This window comes from Schistocerca gregaria, chromosome 5, assembly GCF_023897955.1.
Source record: "Schistocerca gregaria isolate iqSchGreg1 chromosome 5, iqSchGreg1.2, whole genome shotgun sequence".
Classification (NCBI taxonomy): Eukaryota; Metazoa; Arthropoda; class Insecta; order Orthoptera; family Acrididae; genus Schistocerca; species Schistocerca gregaria.
The window spans coordinates 39,261,008-39,274,293 of record NC_064924.1 but is presented as its reverse complement, the minus strand read 5'-3'; the positions used below and the strand labels follow the sequence as shown (position 1 = coordinate 39,274,293).

The 13,286-nt window shown below is 43.9% G+C and overlaps 1 protein-coding gene across 1 annotated transcript in view; it reads right to left on the bottom strand.

Annotated features, from left to right (window-relative positions):
- Nucleotides 1–12,249, bottom strand: part of LOC126272157 (retinol-binding protein pinta-like) — a 94,545-nt gene extending 82,296 nt beyond the window's left edge. The window contains exon 1 of the mRNA XM_049974790.1: nt 12,149–12,249. The gene's annotated coding sequence lies outside the window, so the exon portion shown is untranslated. The remainder of the gene's footprint in view (nt 1–12,148) is intronic.
- Nucleotides 12,250–13,286: the final 1,037 nt, after the last annotated feature.

Sequence of the window (13,286 nt, the reverse complement as noted above, 5' to 3'; positions counted from 1 at the left end):
TGAAATGCAAAAATATAACAAATATTTCGTTGATTAAGTAGATAAATAATTAAAAACAAAAATTATCCTTTCGATGCATGTGACTGTCTGTTCTCTCACTGCTTGTAGCATTAGTCTAGTCCAGCTGTCAATGTAATAACTTTCGCATCAGTGTGTCGCGACTATATGTATTAGACTACGAGACGTAATGCCCATACTGTTATTGAAAGAATATACTAGTTGTTAATTCAGTAGCCATTCAGTCATCACCTTTACAAAATGAACTAACGGAAAAGTGAGATTACTCTGTTTTCAATCAATGTACACACTGTGTATTATTTTTATTGCTACGTGACGCTGACACAATTACTCACTCTTTGTTGTGTGCTTAGTACACTTCGATATTTGTCGGCGCCCGGAGTGGCGAAAATAGTTGAAAACACTGAGACGCGAATTCCAGGGTCCCTCTTATGATACTGACACTGGTTAATGAAAGTTTCCATAGTTTTTTTTTTTTAATTTAAGCCCCTTTTAGCAATGGCTGAACCGAGACCAACTATAATAAGTTAAATTTTTTCAGAAATTTAACGCTTGTAATTCAGTCCTTATTATTTTCATAAACGGAGCCGCCACATGTATCAGTCAGTGAGGTATGGTTAATAACCAGAAATTAGTATAACAGCCTTCAAACACGTACAGACTGATCGAAACATTTTTTTCTGACTGCAATATGGCTGATGCACGAGGTAGGTGTCTGAAAGCACACGGATGATCTTCACTTCGAGACCAGGGTTCTTCGTCCAGGCGCTGTAGAAACTACTGGACGCTCAGTTCCGCCGTTAACGACGTTACAGTGTATGCGCTGCCACATAGCAGTCGTCAGGAGCCCTTGTTAAGCGCCGAAGAGGGCTTACTCTGTGTTTTCCTTGTGGCGGTCACTGACACAACGATCAGACTGCAGATGTTGGAGACCAGTCTTTGCCTTTCTCCTTGAAGCCCCTGGTACCAACAATAGGCCCTTTACGACGCCCACAGCAGTAGAAAGTCACGTCGCCGTCTTTCTGGGGACCAATAGAGTCTTATGGAGTAGTGAGGCTGTGTGTGTGGGCCTGGCCAACAGTGTTTACGTAACTGTATTGCGCGATAAGGTAATTTGATGCAGATCTTTTCTTCCTGGTTGTGACTCGGTCATCAGTGTTGGCTACTGGCCTTTTCCCGCTGCTTCACCCGCATACGCATTCGACAGATATATTAAACATACCTCCTCCTAACATTGTCTGTGTTTATTGCTTCCTCCCTCTGTCTCTCACCTCTGTCTATCTCCTCATACCCAAACTCTCTGTCTCTTCAGCTCTTCCTCCCCTCTGATTGTCCATTTCCTCCACACCCTCCCTCTGACTATATCTCACTCCCCTGGCCTCTGACCTCATCCTCCTCTCCATTTCTCTTTCCATATCCGCCTCTCCCTCTTCCATTTCCACCCACCCACTGTCTCTATACACCTTCCATCTATCTAATGCACCTCCACCTTTCTTTCTGTCCATTTCTTTCCCCTCCTCACTCTGTCACTTTCCCCAGCTACGCTCATCAGATTATGCAGCCCTGCAATACAGCTGGCCGATACTACTCCCACAACACACCTGTGATACAGGGTTGGCTCGATATCAAAGGCTTGAAAACCGTTTATTTGCCCCTGATGTACAGGCCGCCATGGAAAGGAAGTCAAGCAGATACTATTGCAACACAACTGACCTTGCACGCAGGGCAGTGTACATGTTGGGGCCCAGAAAACTATTTCTTGCCACTGACATATGAGGTGCCTTGCAAAGCACGTCAATTTGGCTGGCCAATATGCTTGTCGTGCGGGCCAGCCTACACACCAGGAGCTAAAAAACGCGTTTTTGCCCGTATCTCTGGTCTTATTGGAGTTAGGAGCTTATAAGCCCCACAGTCCAGCCACATTTGCCTGAAATCAACCCAAGGGCTTCGGATGAGAGCCCACGTATACACTCTGCTTTATACATAGAACAGACTGCTAGAATGATGCAAGTGGCAAGTGGCGGTAGCACTCAGCGCTGGCCAGGGAGCTGCTCAGTCGCTGCTGGAGTGCAGCTTAATTTTCATCTTTTACTGTTCTTGTTAACACAAATCGATGAAACGAATGACGCACCAGAGTAACACAGGACAGCTCTATTGAAAGACCTTGTAAAATTCCGCTTTAAATGTCATTTTGTCTGTAACTGGTAACGACCGGCGGTTTCCATCGACTCTGGGCATCGCATGAAAGGCATATCAGGGTTGACTCTACCTTCACTTTACAAAACAGAAATTGCAAATATCTGTCGAAACACGAGACGAACTGCGCCTGCGGACCATAGGAGAGGGACCCTGTGTATACGGGGTGTAATGGGTACAAGTGCAGATATTTCTATTGGTGACTTATGACGGTGTACCTCACAACATTACATCAGTATTTACGTCAACTACGGACTAACAATTACAGCTATTAGAACTCTTGTTTTTAGGCTGGCTAGTACAGGGAAGCAATAAATTTTCATTTTCACCACGACAGTGGGTCAGATATTAACATGTGAGCTTGTGGATTCAGAACAGGAAGTCTGTACTGCCAGGCGTCATTCACTTCCCGGCCCACTTACGGCCATGCATTAAACATCAGATCGTACAATTTATGTGTTTGTGGGAAGACTGTTTGACGCAGAGAAGAAACAACAACATTTAAAGGTGCCGCATCTTGACTGAAGCGCCAAAGAAACTGTTGTGATTGGCAGGAGAGCCAATACCGTTGTGCTAAAGGAGGCCGAAATGCACGCGTTTTAGCTCAAGGAGGCTGGCGTGAGGTCTGGAACATGACAAGGGAATTAGAATTGAGAAAAACTGACGTAGCTGGTTGAATACTTAACTTTAATCTATTAATGGAGAACGTCGCTGTTTATGGTACATGATTCACAATATCAATAGTACGGATACTGGCGCCTTGCTAGGTCGTAGCAAATAACGTAGCTGAAGGCTATGCTAACTATCGTCTCGGCAAATGAGAGAGTATTTAGTCAGTGAACCATCGCTAACAAAGTCGGCTGTACAACTGGGGGCGAGTGCTAGGAAGTCTCTCTAGATCTGCCGTGTGGCGGCGCTCGGTCTGCCATTGCCATCACTGATAGTGGCGACACGCGGGTCCGACGTATACTACCGGACCGCGGCCGATTTAAAGGCTACCACCTAGCAAGTGTGGTGTCTGGCGGTGACACCACAGAAACTGCTATAGGCACGTGTGTTCAAATGCAGAGATATGTTACCAGAGCCAGCCGGTGTGGCCGACAGGTTCTAGGCGCTACAGTCTGGAACCGAGTGACCGCTACGGTCGCAGATTCGAACCATGCCTCGGGCATGGATGTGTGTGCTGTCCTTAGGTTGGTTACGTTTAATTAGTTCTAAGTTCTAGGCGACTGATGACCTCAGAAGTTAAGTCGCATCGTGCTCAGAGCCATTTGAACCATGTAACCAGGCAGAATATGGAGCTGCTGTCGACGACGCCTATAAAAGCTAACAAGTGTCTGGTGCAGTTGTTAGATCGTTTACCCCTGCTGCAATGGCAGGTTATCAAAATTTAAGTGAGTTTGAACATGATGTTATAGTCAGAGTTGCCGCGCGGTTTGGGCGCTATGTCACACATTGCGCGGCCCCTCCTGCCGGTGGTTCGAGTCCTCCTTGGTTCTGTGTGTTGTTCTTAGCATAAGTTAAGTTAGTTTAAGTAATGTGTAAGTCTAGGGACCGAAAACCTCAGCAATTTGGTCCCTTTGGAATTCACACACACAAATAGTCAGCGTATGAGCGATGGGACACAGCACATTCGAGGTAGCGATGAAGTGGGGATTTTCCAGTACGACGAATTCACGAGAGTACCGTGAATACCAGGTATCCAGTAAAACAACAAATCTCCGACATCGCTGGGGTCGGAAAAAGATAGTGCAAGAACGGAACCAATGCGACTGAAGAGAATCGGTCAACGTGAAAGAAGTGCAAGCGTTCCGCAAATCACTGCAGATTTCAATGCTGGTCCAACAACAAGTGTCAGTGTGCGAACCATTCAACGGAACATGAACGGATATGGACACAACGTCATGAATCCATGGACCCAGCATGTCAGCAGTTGACTGTTCAAGCTGGTGCAGTCTCTGTAATTGTATGGGGCCTGTGCAGTTGGAGTCATGTGGGACACCTGATTCATCTAGATACTACTCTGGCAGGTGAGACGTACATAAGCAACCTGTATGATCACCTGCATTCATTCATACCCACTGTGCATTCCGACGGACTTGGTCAATTCAGCAGAACAATGCGACATCCCACACGTCCAGAATTGCTACTGAGAGGCTCCAGGAACACTCTTATGAGTTGAAACTCCCCAGACATGATCAATATTGAGCACATCTGGAATGCCTTGCAACGTGCTGTTCAGAAGAGTTCTCAAACCCTTCGTACCCTTACGGATTTATGGACAGCGCTGCAAAATTCATGGTGTCAATTTCTTCCAGCACAATTTCAGACATTAGTCGAGTCCATGCCACGTCGTGTTGCGGCAATTCTCGTGCTCGCGGGGGCCCTACACGATTTTAGGCAGGTGTACCAGTTTCTTTAGATCTTCAGTGTAAAAATATCTGCTCTTATACCTCTTGCACCTTGTATATAAGGCTGATGACTGCCAGTATAGCAAGGTCAGAATCTTGGTACAATAGTTTGAGCAACACGGTAATGAATTCACATTGATGTTTTGGCCACCAAATTCACCTGGTCTGTACCCAACTGGGAAATATCTGTCACAGCACTGGGCGCCAGCTCTATTCCTACAAAGTCCTGGTCAATAACTTAGGGCAACTGCGTGATATTCCGCTTTGTACCTCCCGATGAATTATCAAATCCAAGCCACGCAGAATCGCTGTTGTACTGCGTTCCCAAGATGGACAATAAGCTATTAACCGGGCGGTCGTAACGTTTTGCCTCCTCGGTGTATCTACACAGCGGTGCTGATGCCGACAGAATGCACTGGCTGACTTGTTTTGAAACAAACTTGTTCCCTTCAGTTCCGGAACTTGCTATTTGCAACGGTAATGCCCACTTGACGGTTCGTATTCAAGTATGCATTCAGCACTGCTCGGTTATCTCTCACGTTTGTTTTCCCGGCAGTGCTAGTTGTAAGTTGACAATGGCACAGAGCATTATGGGTAAGTTTAATAACTGCACCGACTAACTTTCAGAGATAGTAGTAGAGAGCAAAAAATTAAAAAAGAACTCTAGTAAACATTGCCAGCCACTTTGGCCGAGCGGTTCTAGGAGCTTCAGTCTGGAACCGCGCTGCTACTGCTATCGCAGGATCGAATCCTGCCTCGGGCATATATGTGTGTGATGTCCTTAGGTTAGTTAGGTATAGGGCACTGATGACCTCAGATGTTAAGTCCCATACTTCTTGGGGCCATTTGATTTTCTTCTAGTAAACACTGGCACTAAAATTCAAGCCTTAAGAGATACAAGCACTTGTTCATCTTCTTTCTGTGAAATACATCTCATCAACTGCAAGGTCTTTGCCTTCCATATTTTGTAAAGAGGAAGTATTGACCAAAACAAGGAAAAAATGTCCATCAAAAATGGACTCTAAAATGCATACCGTAAGAACTCTTAGCACTTGTTTAGTAGAAGAGACGTGTTTCACAATAGCGAAGATTTGTTCGTAGCTCTTTAGGTATATAATTTACAGCCAATGTTCACTAGACTTTTTTGTTATTTGGGTCCAAAGTACAGCCTTAAAAAAGTTTGTCAGTTGAGTTGCAATTTTCTTTTTCTTTTCATTTTAATTTGTGGCTTTCAGTTCGTGCCCATTTAGCCATCTCATTAATGGAAAGACGATACGACATTACAGACATTGCATTGGAAATGATTTTCTTGCCAGTTACGACGATGTAACGGACGGACTACCCAGTCCACGACCGCAGAAAATCTCCGACCCGGAGGGGAACAGAACACTGACTCGTTTGGAATTCTTGTTCATCCTGCATATCTCGCGTACGGATTCGCTGAGTGTAATGGAAGACACAACGATGCTATGCTGAGCAGTTCCCGGATCGACGGCAACCACATGTGTTTAGTATGAGGACTGTTGCATTTCTCTGTGTTTTGTGTTCTACGTATTTATGATTGCATATTACAAGCTTTTCCATTGTTGTCAAGATATTTTCACAAACACAGATTTAAATGGATTAACAATCCGAGTAAATTATAATTACGTTATCACTCTGCAACAAACTACAAGAGACCATAGGTCCCTAATACAGATGTGCAAAAGCCATCGTGTAGCGATATGCACAACAACAGGTGGCGGTAGTATCGCGTACACAAGGTATAAAAGGGCATTGCTTTCGCGGACCTGTCACTTGTACTCAGGTGATTCGTGGGAAAAGGTTTCTGACTTTAATTACGGTTGCACGTCGGAAATTAACAGACTTTAACGCGGAATAGCAGTTGGAGCTAAGGACAGGGAACATTGTATTCTGGAAACCGTTAGAGAATTCAATATTCCGCAATCCACAGTGTCAAGGGTATAGCGAAACTACCAAATTTCAGACATTACGTCTCACCATGGCCAACACAGTGGCCGACAACCTTCGTTGTGTACTTGTTAGTGCTAACAGACAAGCAACACGAAATAACCACAGAAATAAATGTGGGACGTACTACGATCTTATTTATTAAGGCAAAGGGGCAAAATTTGGCGTTCATGGGCTATGGCGACAGACGATCGACGCGAGGTCGTTTGCTAATAGCAGTACATCACCTGCAGTGCCTCTCCTAGGCTTATGACCTAGTCCATTGGACCTTAGATGACTGGAAAACTGTCGCCTAGTCGAATGAGTCATAATTTCAGTTTAAAAAAATGGTTCAAATTGCTCACAGCACTATAGGACTTCACATCTGTGGTCATCAGTCCCATAGAACTTGGAACTACTTAAACCTAACTAACCTAAGGACATCACACACATCCATGCCCGAAGCAGGATTCGAACGTGCGACCGTAGCGATCACGCAGTTCCGAACTGAAGAGCCTAGAACCACACGGCCACACAGGCCGGCCCGATTTCAGTTGATAAGAGCTGATGATACGTATCGAATGTGGCGCAGAGTACACAAAGCCATTGGTCCTATTTCGCAACAAGGCACTGGGTAACTAGCGGCGGCTCCATAATGGTGAGAGATGTGTTTACAGGGATCACTGGCTGGAAATGGTTATGTTTGACTTCTTGGAAACCATTAGCAACCACTCACGAACTTCATGTTCCCAAATATCGATGGAATTTTTGTTTATGACAATGTGCCATGTCAGTGGGTGACAATTGTTCGCTACTGATTTTAAGAACATCCTGGAGAATTCGAGCGAATGATTTCGCCCGACATGAATCACGTCGAACATTTGTGGGACGTAATGGAGAGGCCAGTTGGTACACAAAATCCTGCACTGGCAACACTTTCGCAATTAAGGCCTACTAAAGGGGGAGCATGACTCAGTATTTCTGCAGCGGACTTCCTACGATTCGAGTCCATGCAACGTCGAGTTGTTGCACCACTCCGGGAAAAGGAGGTCTGACACGACATCAGGAGGTACCCAATGACTTTTGTCACCTGAGTGTGATTAGGAAGCATCCCTGAATAACATCTAAAATGTTTTAAGCGGACTTTGAATTCGCCTTTATAAATACCTGCTGAGGTAGAGTTAGCGTAGGAAAAGAATTGCATTTCAGACATACAGTATTATCTCCAGTCCCATCAATAGTTTAACGATAAAATTATAGTATACAAACTGCCTCGTACATATTAATGCGGAATGTATGTTCTAAAGTAAAGGTTAAAATTTGAATCGTTCGTAGTTGCAACTACAAAAATGCGTGATTTTTTTTTCACCAGACGCGTTTCGCTGTATTGAGATAAAGCATCGTCAGTGGTCTGTAATCAAGTTATTTACTTTTTGATTTACTTTTCGATTGAAAATCAGTTCGTTAAGAATTAATAGACTTGTTTTTATGTTGATTTTCGGTTGATTTCTCGATTACATCGGGAAATGCCGTCTGCTAGCACAGCATTGTTTTTCTGCGTTAGACACAGATCATTTTGAACTAATTTTTAGATGTTTTGCAGCACTATGCATTTCCTTTTTTTTTTCACCACAAACGTATATGCACACCACTGAATTCTGTCTGTTTTAGTACTTCAGACATGTATTATGGTATGTGTTTTTTAGTGTTGCCAACATAAACTTTCCATTACTTTGTCTTTGACCTACAACATTTAAAAAAAGTAGATTGTTACATGTGTGTAGGTTAATTATGTTTCTGTGTATTTATGTACTGTGTAAGAGTAGAGATGGAATAGCGATGGAAGGTTTCTTGTTGTAGGGGAGGGGAAACCATGATGAGTGGCTATAAGCATATAGCAGTATGAAGTATGATAGCGTGTGAGTTACAGGAGAAGGTGACGAGCGACAAGTGACTTGAAGCTGTGTGTGGATTCCAATATTTATTTGATCATTCATGAGAATAATTGATGAAATTACATGAAAAAGGAAAGAGTCTGTTTCATCCTTCACCCCCTACCACTCTCCCACAACCCAACCCCTCCACCCGACTCATAGTTTCAAGTCACGTCTCGCTCCCCAACTTCTCCTGTAGCTCACACTCCATCATGCTGCCGTATACTTACGTCCACACATTATAGTTTCCCCCTCTCCTACAAAAAAAAACTTCATCGTTATTCCATCTCTACTGTTACACAGTACATAAATATACAGAAACATAATTAAATAAAATTACACACATGCAATAATCTAATTATTTTTAAATGTTGTAGGTCAAAGACAAAGTAGAGGAATGGGTGTGTTGGCAACACTACAAAACACAAGCCACAAAACATACTTGAAGTACTAAAACAAACAGAATACAATGGTGTGCATAAAAGTTTGTTGTGAAAAACCTAAGGAATGCATAGTCCAGCACAACATCTGAAAATTAGACCGAAATTATCAGTGTGTAACTCATAAAAACAATGATTTGTTAGCAGACGACATTTCCCGATTTAAGAGGAAATCAACCGAAAATCACCGAAGAAAACAAATCAATTTATTCTTAACGAACTGTTTTTCCACCTAAAAGCAAACCAAAATGTAAATAACTTAATTACAGACCACTGACGATGGTTTACCTCAATAAAGAGAAACGCGTCTGGTGAAAATCACGCATTTTTGTAGTTGCAACGACAGAACAAAAATACCTTCAACATACTTCAGTTACATCAGCGTGCCAGTACTTACAGATAAACACCATAGGGAAGGAAAACCAAGCAAACGTACGTATAGTCGGACAAACTATATAGACTTCGCTAATGCTTAACCCCACTCGTTACACACATTCACTACAGATTACGCCTGAGTTGAAAGAGGGAGCAATTACAAAATATGAAGTCACAAGGTGAGATGAGGCAATCACTACAGAGAGATGCTGCTAGCTACCATGAAAAAGCACTTGAAGTTGCGCCAACAGTAAACTGCTTGAATTATAGTTGGGTGCTGTAATAAAAACTAGACAGGATTATCATCTTGTCTGCGCGCCAAATTAATCTTCAAATATATTCCAGACTAGCAGCATGAGGCTACCACTACTGCACTGCTATGACGTGAGTAGACCTTCACTTTACAGTTAATTTTGGAAAAACGCTTGACATACTAAGGAGACAAGAATCAATTGGTGCATCGTCGCCAATGAAGGCCTAACCAAGAGGTCGCGTCAACCCAACGCTGGTAAGATGTGTGAGGTTAGTCTCGCCCATCTAAGAGCAAATCAGATTGTATTTAGAAGTTAGGGATGTCTAAATCCTCTTGTGACATATTAACAGCATGTATTCTTCACTGAGAAAAAGATAAAGGACTCAATTTTGACTGATAGATCGTGTGAACTTGATAGACTTATATATCTTTGTGTAGCGTTGTACAAGTCCGTTTGCTATTTTCTCTGGCGGAATATGTTTATAATAATCATTGTAAACTACCGACTTCATTATTCAGATGACATATAGTAATAGCGCGCTTGACCGTAATTGCCGGAGGCGGTGGCCGAGAAGTTCTAGGCGCTTAAGTCCGGAACCGCGCCACTGCTACGGTCGCAAGTTCGAATCCTGCCTCGGGCATAGATGTGTGTGATGTCCTTAGGTTAGTTAGGTTTAGGTAATTCTAAGTTCTAGGGGACTGATGACCTCAGATATTAAGTCCCATAGTACTCGAGCCATTTGAACCATTTTGACCGTCATTCTACACAACCCCTCTCAAGACTACGTCTTACATCTTAGCTGGGACAACGACATCTCATGAAGACGCGATGTTGTAACTTTACTGGCAAGATACAAGCAGACTCCGTGGGTGCTGTGCTACTGCAGGACAAATGGTGACAGTAGCGCGCTATCTGTGACAATACAGAAAAGGAAATAACGGACTTCTTCGGTAACCTTTTATTAGCATCCCACAGGCGATAATGTAGTATGATTTCGCTAAAATACTTCAGATCCATATTAAGCTACAGGTTGTAGCTAACATAACGAAGATGGAACTCCGCCAGTCACATGCAACTTGTGGGTGCCACATATAAATTATAACACGTGCAACATTCATTTCCTTGTGATACGTCACATCCGTTCCAGGTGAACTATCGAAAGAAAGGAAAAACCATCACACCCATAAACTTATCCCACACTGCAGAGAACTGCGCTGTTAAGCCACGGACTTAACACGTGAATCAGCAAGTCACCAAAAGAGAAAAACAACAATCGGCTCCACTCATATCGTCTCACATACATGACTGTGTTACGAAACACTGTTGTATCTCTTGTTTTGTTTGGGCGACGTATTGAGTAAAAATTTGAAATTAAGATTTCTAGTAGTATTTAAGAGGTTGGCAGCACCCCACTAGACCATACTAAAGTATAAAAATGGTTAAAAACACTTAAAAATTCTGAACCGAAACTACGAGAGAATGATGACATTCAATACAAATTTGGTCGCGGCAAGAGGTAGAACATGTAAGATTAAAAGAGAAAAGTAATTGAGGCATTGGCTGGAAAAAGGGCACATGGGCTATTGTGCTTTTTCTCCTGTCATTGGTTAAAATAATCCACCTATAAACTCTGCAATTTCTGATGCAATCAATTAACTGTAGAGATGAGAACAGCAGATTGATGAAATCATTGTATTGGTGATTACTGCCGCTTGCCCGCCGGTGTGGCCGAGCGGTCCTAGGCGCTTCAGTCTGGAACCGCGCGACCGCTGCGGTCGTAGGTTCGAATCCTGCCTCGGGCATGGATGTGGGTGATGTCTTTAGGTTAGTTAGGTTTAAGTAGTTCTAAGTTCTGGAGAACTGATGACCTCAGATGTTAAGTCGCATAGTGCTCAGAGCCATTTACTGCTGCTTAACGAGGTAAGTAACGTACAAGTAACTTACAATTTGATGTTTTGTTGTCATAAACGTAGTGATGAAATCGGTGTCGGAGTATGTTACATCAGCTCGTGTAACTTTCTACGATATGCCCTACAGCACAACAGGTCTGTCCAGTGTGGTTGAACAAAACCGATAAGGAGAGAGTAGTGGATTAAGGAACATTTAAAAGCAGCAAGAAATGCAGGCAAATAATATGTTACAGCCTCGATTCAGGTAATAATAGCTAACACGAATGAACGAGGAAAGGAATGTTGGCAGAAGGACTGTAACAAAAAGAAATATTTAAATGAAGAATACCAAGAATAATTTTTCAAAAAGTTTTGGTTAAGTGTGGTTGGACTGCTTATTCAAAATGGTATGTACTCACTGCTCTTTAGAAGTGCTAGAAGTCTGTAACGGGAATTCCCGAACAGCCTGTATACACCGTGATAACTTTCCAACATTTCTACTCTACAGTCGAAAAAAAAAAATAATTGCGGCATTGGAAGTCCACTCTAGAAATGTCCAGACTGGAAAAATATTTTAAAAATCACAGCTAAAATAGCGTCGTTCGGTGTATTGGCACAGGTGGCACTGTGCACTACGGGTAGTGCGACACACTGGGACACACGCTAGCAGCGGCCGCCTACCTGACAGTGAGTCCCGGGGCGGCGTGACGGCGTTTGTGAGGCGTGCAGAAGGCGGAGCGGTGCGGCGTTGCTAAATAGCGTGTGGACCCCCGACGAGATTGGACAAGGCGGCCAAGGCTCTGCTGCGATAACCGCGCAGCCGCCGGCCGCGCCACCGGTTTCCTCCCCCTCTCTCTCCCCCCCCCCCCCCCCCCCTCACCACCGGCCATGGAGTCGTGCTGGGGGTAGAAAGCGATTTTCCCGGTGATAATAGCGGTCTTCCTTTCTGAGTGGCCCGGATGAGTACAATGGGAGCAACCTAGACTTACATCTACACAGTGCGCCACATGCTACTCCAATGATAGTCCAACAGCCTTCCCCAATCCCAACCTCTTTGGCACTTCAGTATAATTTTGCAGGTACACACTGCGTGGTATATATGGATACCGTCCTCAAATTGTGTTGCGAATAGATTTAGTTGTAAAAAAGTAATACAATGCAACGTCATACCTGATGCGGCAGCTGCACTGCAGGGACAGCGAAAACATACACTACTAGCTATTAAAATTGCTACATCACGAAGATGACGTGCTACAGACGTGAAATTTAACCAACAGGAAGGATATGCTGTGATACGCAAATGATTAGCTATTCAGAGCATTCCTACAAGATTGGCGCCGGTGGCGATACCTACAACGTGCTGACATGAGGAAAGTTTCCAACCGATTTCTCATACTCAAACAGCAGTTGACCGGCGTTGCCTGGTGAAACGTTGTTGTGAAGCCTCGCCGACTTTGATAAAGGTCGGATCCTAGAATATCGCGATTGCGGTTTATCGTAACGCGACATTGCTGCTTGCGTTCGTCGAGATCCAATGACTGTTAGCATAATATGGAATCGGTGGGTTCAGGAGGATAATACGGAACGCCGTGCTGGATCCCAACAGCCTCGTATCACTAGCAGTCGAGATGACAGGCATCTTATCCGCATGGCTGTAACGGATCGTGCAGACACATCTCGATCCCCGAGTCAACAAATGGGGACGTTTGGAAGACAACAACCATCTGCACGAACAGTTTGACGACGTTTGCAGCAGCATGGACTATCAGCTAGGAAACCATGTCTGCGGTTACCCTTGACGCTGCTTGACAGACAGGAG